The following is a 10,000-nucleotide window of genomic DNA, read 5'->3' as shown; positions in this document are numbered from 1 at the left end:
CTCTTATAGTGTATGATGAAGTGAATTTTTTATTGGGACTTTGGTGATGGTAAGTAAGAATAACATTTGAAATGAGATTTTATTTAGAAGAGTGGATGGAGTCAAAATGTGAGAAATTATGTGACATTTTCACTTTGGCTTTGTTACCTAGATTTTTTTTCTCTCTCCCTCTCCCTCTCTCCTTTCTCTTAAATGAGCAACATTTTGAAATCCGTCTCTGTGATCTGCTTTGATTTATACTTTATATTTTGATTATGTTTTCTGGCTGATTATTATCATTTGGATTCTAGAAATATGCACTGAGTGACTAAAACATATATGATGTTTGAGGGTTTTTATATATTGATAAGAAAAAAGTCCTTTAATGTAAAAATCTATCAGTATATATTTTAGCGTATTTAAACATTAAAGAAGAATTTGCTTTGAATTGTGATATGAAATGAGAAGGATAGAATTACTTGAAAATGAAAGAAAGATACTGTTAAATATCATCCAGTTTTGTCAACTATCAGTTAGTGAATTTTGATTATTATTTGGTTTTGCAGAAAAATTTGGCTTTGCTTTGTACATAGTGATTTTTTAAATAGCTAAAGCTTCATTACAACTTCAGAAATATGAATTATTATTTTTTCTATATTTGGGGAAAGAAAAAATGTTTTGCAGAATTTTTAACCTTTTCTATTTATTTATTTTTTTTTTTTGTTAGGTCTCACTAGTTGAATCAGTTTATATGATTATATGATTTATATAATTCACATATGTTCTAAAATTTACTTCTAAAAATAAAAAGGGAAGACATTGTGTAATAGAAATGGCTTTATTTTTGTTTTACCTTTATTCTAAATATGACTTGTGTAAAAAAGAAAGATGATGAATTTATTGCTGTGAACCTAAAACTAATTACAAATTATTTTTTCTTTGATTTTGAATCATCAGAAATTATACTGATTAAGTACAAGAATGACATTTACTTTACATATATAAATCCTTATTTTGTTTCCTTCACTTTTTTGCTATCATTATCATCATTAAGCCTTGCATTACATCACACATATTATTCTGTTCTTATTTATTATTATTATTGTTATTTTAGTAGTACTAGTAGTAGTGGGTAGTAGTAGTAGTAGTAGTAGTAGTAGTAGTAGTAGTAGTATTGTAGTAGTAGTAGTAATTGTAGTAGTAGTAGTAGTTTTATTATTGTCATAAACTACTGAAACCCTATTTAGAAGGAAGAGAGTTAAGTAACATAGACCATTTCTAAAGATTTCTGTTTGTAAGATAGATAAGTAATTTTTTTTCAACTAAATTTAGCATTGCAAACAAACATAAATATTAATGAATGATAAAAAATATTCAGCAACAGCACAAGCAATATTCATGTAAAAGTTTATCTTGAAAGGACAGAAATATTAACAACTGTTCACTTGGTATAGCTTGTTGACATTGGTTGGTAAAGTAAAAAAGAGTATAGTGATACTGCTACTCATTGTAATGGTAGGTATATGAGATAGTTGCTGGTAGAGGAATGATAAAAGAGTGACTACAGAATGATTATCTTGATTAGGTTATACTTTTCCCCTTGACTTCATTCTCAAGTTATTCTCCTTTTACCTTCTTTATGGGCTTTGCTATAAGCCCTTGTCCTCTCACTCTTCTCTTTCTCATCTTTATTTTCTTTACCATCTATATGTCCTCCTGCTTGTGCTTTGTTATCATTGCCATTGTAGTCCTCCTACTCCTCCTCTTCTTCCTCTTCTTTCTCCTTCTCTTGCTCCTCCTCTCCTTCTTCTCTGATTTTCTCATTTGTCTTAAGTCTTTATCTTTTGACACTTGAATTCTGCAAGGATTAGGCTTAGAAAAGATAAATCATGATTGGTATCATATTAGCATTATTAGGTGAGAAGTTATTCTGTTCATAATTGAACTGAAGAAAAGAAAAATAAGAATAATATTTGCCTTGTGGTGAGGAATAGACAAAAATTATACAGGATTTTTGTTTTGCTACTAATTGTCTGCCCCTCAACCACAAAAAGATGATATTTTGAAAATTTCACTTTATTTCATGCACCAAAAATGTCTTATTTCAGTGTTATATTTAAGATATGAGTATTATTAGAGTGCAGAGTTGAAAACAATCACCATTACCCCTTGCATATGAAAGAACATAGGAATAGGTTTTATTAAATCAAAAAATATTTAGATGTACTTATAAGTATCTAGATGTCTAGATAGTAAAAATACAATGATAGACCAGAAGGTAACTCTCACTGTGTGTGGAAGTGGAATGTGAGAGGAGGAAAAAGTCAAGAGTTCGCCAGGACCGAAGTATGCCAAACAGTACCAGAATTACTACTTCACATTCACTATGTTTCATTTACAAAAAGATGAAGGCGGGAAAGTACAACTCTTTGATTGACTGAAACAGAGTAGTTAATATAAGGAGATAAGGGTGTGGAGGGTAATATCATAGCTGAAGGAAACTTGCCGAACAATACTACATATGTTTTTGAACACTACATAGATCTCATTCATATTAAAAAAAGTAGAGAAAAAAAAAATCCCACCAGTTTTTGACAGGACTTCCACGATCATGAGAAATAGTGGTGGCAAATAGATGTATAGGGATTAATTAATTTATTATAGTCATTGTTATTATTACTGTTATTGTTATTATTATTATTATTATTATTATTATTATTATTATTATTGTTATTATTATTGTTATTATTAATATTATGATTATTATGATTATTATTATATTTCTCCCTTTCCCTTTCCTTTTCTCTTTCCCTCAACTTACCCTTACCCTTACCCTCTCCCACTCCTTCTCCTTCTAACTTTCCCATTCCTTTTATTCTCAACTCTGTCACCACCTTGCACTTGCAAATTTTCCTTAAATTCACTTTTCCCCTCCCACTTAAAGCCCTACATATGCCCTATCTCGTTTTCCTCGTCTTCCTCCTTATCCTTATTCTCTTCTATCCCCCTTTTCTCTATGAGCCTCCTCTTCCATCCCCCTCCGTTTCCTCTTATCCATTCCCCTTTCCTTTTTAAGTCCCCTCCCTTTCCCCTTCCCATCTGCCTTTTCTATTTTAGCCCTCTTCTGCTCTCTTTCTCCCTTTTCTCTTAAGGGCCTCTTCCCCTCATTTTCTCCCTCTCCCCCTTCTATAAGTCCTCTTTCTTCTCCCTTCTTGTTGTATATGTTGTAAATGTTTATAAACTGCTCGTCTAACTATCTAGTGTAGTGTCCTTGCCTTGTGCTCATATGATAATTAAGGCATAACATGCAAATGAATGGATGATGAAACTCAAGCAGAATTGTAACATAATAATGAAAATGATAATGATTATGATAATAGTATTAGTAATAATGGTGATGATAATAAAAAAAAAAAAAAAAATGATGATAATGATAATAATAATGATGATAATAATAATAATAATAATAATAATAATAATGATAATAATAATAATGATAATAATAATAATAATAATAATGATAATAATAATATCAATATCATTATTGTTATTATTACCATTATTATTATCATTATCATCATTAATATTATTATTCAGGCATAACTTGCCCATTTTACATCTAAATGAAGTGACTTTCAGGCATAATGGGCATCATTGTCAACATCATCCATTATCATCATCATCATCATCATCATTATTATTGTTGTGATTGTGATTCTTACCTATATGTAGATTATTTATTTTAAAGGATTTTAGGGCAAATGTTTTTTTGGCGTTGATGTCAGTATTATATAGGAATACCAATACAAAATAACGAAATGGTCGTGGCAACTGGATGAAAGGGGAAGAATATGAAAACTCCTTTGGGATTAGAAGAGAAATGCACATAGGAATATTATTTCCTTTGGAAATTTTCTATAGCATATCAAAGGTTCTAGTCTTGATTTTAGGACTTGCTCTATATTACCTTGTTCTGTATTTTTTTTTTTTTTTTTTTTTTTTTACAATTATATATTATATCAGAGTGACTTAATACAGGCTTTACTGACTTTAAACTTTAGACAAACTTTCAAGGAAAGGCATTACTGTACATGAGAAATATGTGACATTGTGGAAAGTGTTCTGAAAAAAAAAAAAAAGGAATTTGGTAATAGGTAGTGCTTTTAGTTGCACCAATATTATTAATTCTAGTGAGAGAGCTGTTTACATTTAAGCAGAGAGGCTGATGGTCAAAATTGATATTCTCTTTTTCAATACTTTCACCACCGATGGGGTAATAATCATGTTTGGTCACCATACTGGCAAAATACAGTTTTTATCTATTGTGTTCTTTTTTTCTCTTTAAACCTTTTTCATCAATTTTTTTAAATTTCGTTGTTATAAGTTTTTTGTTGAACATCTGTAAGACAGATTAACTCTCATAGAATTATGATGGTTTTTATATAATTCATCAACACATTGTGAACAAATTGACTATGTATATAGTTAAAGGAAAATTAATTTAATCTACCCAAAAGCATAGTTTGCATTATGATTGACTGATTTTTGACATCAGTAGCAACATATATTGTATCTGGTGTTAAAGTTAGAGGTAGAAATATACAAATGGAATTCCAGGGTCCTTGAACAAATGATGATTATTATTTTATTTAGTGAATTAATTCATGTAATACCAACACTACTAATTCTTTATTTGCTAAATGCCATCACTGTTCACAATCTGTAATACTAATTGTACAGTTACTTGTAGCATTGTGTTGCGAATAGGCAAAAGATTTTTATCAGAGTAGACTTGGAAGTTTTAGAGTACTTTCTTTTACATTTGCTTATATTTCAAAACTTTTCATACATACATTAGGCTTCATAGACAATGAGATAATGAGGTGTGGCCAGGCCTATCAGTAAAGGGGTGTTTCTTTTGGTTTCATATGTTCCTGCATCTGTTTGTGGAAGACAGACAACCTTCTATATGCAGTTTTGAATGAAATTTGAAGAATCTGGAAGGGTCTCATATATACACACAATAGATTTCATACCTCATAATTTTTTTCCCTTGTATGTCAGGAAAGTTAAAGTAGCTATGGACACTTTTGTAGCATCCCTTCAATAATAACTTGAAAATCTGTTAATAATTTGATTTTATACTGATTTCTCTGTATACTGGCTGCTAAACAAAATAATCATTGATCTGCTGGTTGAATGATATTGTGAATTACATAACATTACTACAATACTTTTTTGTAGCTTGATCTGCATTTAGCTTTCATGCAGTTAGTTACAGATAAAATCTTAACCTATTGCTGTCAGAAAAAGTAATGACCACCGTAGAATTGTTTTGTGAAATGTCTCTATACATAGATGGCTCCACAAGTTCTTTGCCACTAAGGGAACAATTAGTAGACCTCTTGATCTCACCAATGTTCACTTTTTCTTTTGTTTTTAGGAAGATTTCCCTCCCCCCCCTCTTTTTTTCTTCTCTCTTTTTATACTAATTATATGAATGTCAATGCAGTTATTATCATTACATGATTATTATAATGTCATTAACATTACTAATAGCAATATAAGAATATTCAAGGAAAATTAAGGAAAATGATAGATGGGTGAGATAGGTATTACTAAAAACTCATTCATTGGCAACTAAGTACTTGCAAAGCCATGTATGTGTAAAGGCAATTAATAGATTATACTCATAATGAGCATAGCATGTTGACATTGATGCAACATTATTTAAATTCATATGCATTATTACTTGCATATAAAAATTGGCTACAGTGAGAACATGAGAAATAGTAAATTTGCTTGTTTTGGTACGTAACTTTTATTAAAAAAGCAAGCTTCATACTAGTTGAGGTAATTTCAGTGTGACAGCCCTTTCTTACAAGTTACTTACTGACACCCCCACCAAAACCTCCTTTGTACCATACTTGTTTATTGCTCGTGAAATTTCATCCTGAACTTAGCTACGTCAGACAAATAACTGGTATACTTTCAGTTTCAACCAGCCTTGGACTTTTTTTTTTTTTTTTTTTTTTTTTTTATGAATATTCCTTGGTTGTTTAGCACTGTTATGCTAATGTTTTGATATAGTTTCAGTTTTCCACAGAACAAGGTAAAATCCACCTGTTATAGGTAAAATGACCAAAAATAAGATACTTCATCTGTGGTATTTCCTTTACATTAATACTTTTGCATACATGTATAGGATACGTAATGACAGTATCATAAAGAAGGGGTTAAAATACACTCATCACTGACACATAAAATAATCTCCACAGGCAAAGAATAACATCAGAAATGAAGAAAATAGTTTGCAACAAATGCTGCGCTTGAGAGCAAGTCCATAGAGATTGGGTGGGGGACCAGAGGCAGAGCTCCCAATAGGGAAATATGGCAATATAAATTTTTTTTTTAAATATTATTATTATTTTTTTTTTTCATCATTATCATTTTTTTTTCATGTGGTGATGTTTGTAGATTTCCCAGAAGTGGCTGGAGTAGTAAGGGGTATGGTCACTTTGTAAACAGTTACCAAAACTCATTTATATAATTTGGGATGGAAAACAACAGATCCATGTTACACTGTGCATAATTGAAACAAGGAATGATAATTGCAAGGTTGAATGGGTGTGTGAGACTAAGAAAAATGTAGTATTTGATTTGTTGACAAGTGATGTAACTTGTATTCCAGTATGCCAGTGTTGTAAAATGTAAGTCATACTTAGTATTTTTGGGAAGAGTTAGCATGATTTACATAGTAATACAAAATAATAACACTAAAATAGCTTCAAAATGTGTTTGTTTAAACTCTATAGGGATGTGAGCATTGTTTGTAATTCTGCAGTTAAATTTGGGATTACTTTTTGGCTGATTAACATACAATTGAACTGCAATAAATCATGATTGAACAAAAGCAACTTTTGCCATGAAAATGCATATCATATGTTTTCTGATGATCCCAGAAAACTTTTGCGTAAAGCTTAATTGTTGCTCAAAGAGTAACAATATTTTTATTGATTAATTGCATTTACAAATAGTCCTTTGGAAACAAAAAATTGCAGCAGTAGTTCCATGTCAGACAGTCAGTGTGGACTATTCAGTTGTTGTCACTTGCAAACAACAAATTTTCAACAAACCTTAGCAATGTTGAATGAAAGATAAGGAAACAGTTCAATATTTATACTTACCATAATATATAAAGTAGAGATTTATTTGCCCTTGAGCACTAACTGCTTTGGAAGCCATGGCCTTTCACTTGATGCCACACAGCTTATCCCATTCCCGACGGGTGGCATGTACGCACATGCCATAGCATGGCGGGACCATCTGCCAGGGGCACGTACGCCCATGCCATAGTGTATGTATGGACATGCCATGAGTTTTTTTTTTACAGTCACGGCAAAAGATTATTTTTCTGCCACTGAAAGTGTGATTAAGTCGGTTTTAACACTTTCTCATATTTACCATGCAACAAAAAACAACAACAACAAACCGACGATTTCAACTCCATGATGCCACACACTGCTTATTTTATTCGGACTATAGACCGAATAATGATCAAGTATGGAGTCTATATAACAAAAAAAATATCTTCCAGTCTCGATTTATCTGTAAGTATGGCAAGTAGAGACTTTAGAAAATAATGAAAACTGAAAATACAACATATCTTCGTAGTATTACGAAGAAACGGCATGGCATGCTGGTATTTGGCATGAGTAGTCGCGCATGCAAGGGCGACGATATAAGCCCCCAGCAGCAAGGCCCGGGCCTCTATGAATACTACCCGTCGGAAAAGGGTTAAAACAATTCCCATTCTACATTTCTTACTTTTTCACAGATGAGGAATTAAGATAAATCTTCTTTACTGAGCTTTAAAGAAAGTTTTTGAAAACAATGTTTTTAATTCGTATTGTTATAATAATACACTATAAACATATATGTATAGCTGCTGACAAAGATTTTGTAAATTTATACCCCCTGGGTCCCTGTACAGTTGCTCTCAGTAGAACTATCTCGTCAACAGGGATAGGGGCAGGGAGGGTCCTTCTCTTTCCCGTCTGAAGGGGGGTATGGGCAAGATTCTTTCAAGAAAATGTTGTGGAGGAACAAAATGTATTTTTGCTTGATACACAAACAATGCTGAAAGTAATATGAATATAGCTAATGTGTATCAGCCTCTTCACCTTCTCTGTAAGGTAAAGCCATAGGCTTTCTGTATTTTGAATATGAATATATGGGTTTATCAAATGGTGTAACCCCTTAGATCTGGTTGCAATATAGCAATCACATGACCCAAAATCTTGGCATTAAGCTTTCGTGAACAGCCACTTTGCCAGGTGCGCAGCTTGTAGGTGAACACGTGACAAGACTCGGTGCCTTCTTTGTAATGTTATTTCTTTTTATGCCTAAGTGTTGTTAGCTTTTTGCCATTTGTAGTTTACATATTTGCCATTTGACTTGCATTATCCAGATGGTAATAGACTGTTTGATCTCTCTAGGTAGTCTATAACAAAAATAAAGATTTTTTTTTTTTTCTGTAATACAACCTGCATTGCCAATCATGGCACCAGGAATACGATGCGGAACATGAAATGGTCTCCTCCATGGAGCTGGCGCTCTTCCAGTCATGGCTCATGGACATTACATTCCACACTCGTACACTGATGGGAATAATGCAAAATCGCCAAATGAGCTAATTGACCTCGCAAAAAGTTTGTGTGCTTATGGCAAGTCTTTCCCATCATCAACCTGGCCTTCACCCTTAACTTGGTTGAGCTCTCTGTCTCTTTTGTATTGGCACTGCATCTAATGAATTTTGCTGATAGTTTTACATTTAATAAATTTCTTGAACCAATGATTAACACATATTATATTTTATAAAGGCGAAAATGTAATCCTTACAGGAAGGTGACATTTTTATTGCTGTAAGAAAATTCAATTGCAGTGATGTGATAGTAATTTTCTAGTTTCCAACCTTGCAATTATTATTCCTTATTTTTGATCACAAATTATATAAATGAAAGTATTGATGTTATCTTCAAAGTGACACACCCCTCTAAGACGAAGTCCCTATTCCTCCTGCCACAGTATGAACCAAAAACCTTCCTAACCTGGGGGCCTCAAGTCTCCATCCAATTGCCATATTTCCCTGTTGGGCTATGCCTATCCATTTGCTGTTGGGTCTACTCTCAATAATTGTAACCCATTTTCTTATTTTCAGAAGTTATTTTTTGCCTATATAGATTAATTCATGTATCTGTGAGTGTAGAGTTTTCCTTTGTTTATGATAGTGTCATTTCATATTCCTGTAAATATATGCCAAAATATTATGTGTTGCACAACTCATTTATTATGAACTTGCAGAAGCAATACCATAGATGAAAATTATCTTGTTCTGCTTCATTCTGTTCATTACAAGCCAAATTCACCTTGCATGATAAGGTTGTGAGAAACTGAAACTATATAGATATTTGAAGATGCTTAACCCATTACTGACGGGGAGCATTCATAGAGGCCCGGGCCTCACTGCCGGGGGCTTATATCGTCGCCCGAGCATGCGTGACCACTCTTGCCAAATACCAGCATCCCATGCCGTTTCTTCGTAATACTACGAAAATATGTTGTATTTTCAGTTTTCATTATTTTTTACAGTCTCTACTTGCCAAACTTCCTGATAAATCGAGACTGAAGGGTATTTTTGTTGTTATATAGACTCCATAGTTGATCATTATTCGGTCTATAGTCCGAATAAAATAAGCAGTGTGCGGCATCATGGAGTTGAAATTGTCGGTTTGTTGCATTTTTTTTGTTTGTTGCATGGTAAAAATGAGAAAGTGTTAAAATCGACTTAATCACACTTTCATTGGCAGAAAAATAATCTTTTGCCGTGATTGTAACAAAAAAAAACTCATGGCATGTCCATGCATCCTCTATGGCATGTGCGTACGTGCCCCCGGCAGATGGTCCCGCCATGCCATGGCATGTACGTACATGCCACCCTTCGGCAATGGGTTAACATGAG

The 10,000-nt window shown here is 32.7% G+C and overlaps 1 protein-coding gene across 9 annotated transcripts in view; it reads left to right on the top strand.

Annotated features, from left to right (window-relative positions):
* LOC119583657 (longitudinals lacking protein-like) overlaps positions 1-10,000 on the top strand; it is a 127,703-nt gene that overhangs the window by 33,183 nt on the left and 84,520 nt on the right. The window lies entirely within an intron of this gene.

This window comes from Penaeus monodon, chromosome 2 (genome assembly GCF_015228065.2).
Source record: "Penaeus monodon isolate SGIC_2016 chromosome 2, NSTDA_Pmon_1, whole genome shotgun sequence".
In the NCBI taxonomy this organism is placed as follows: domain Eukaryota; kingdom Metazoa; phylum Arthropoda; class Malacostraca; order Decapoda; family Penaeidae; genus Penaeus; species Penaeus monodon.
This window is presented reverse-complemented; position numbering and strand designations above follow the sequence as displayed.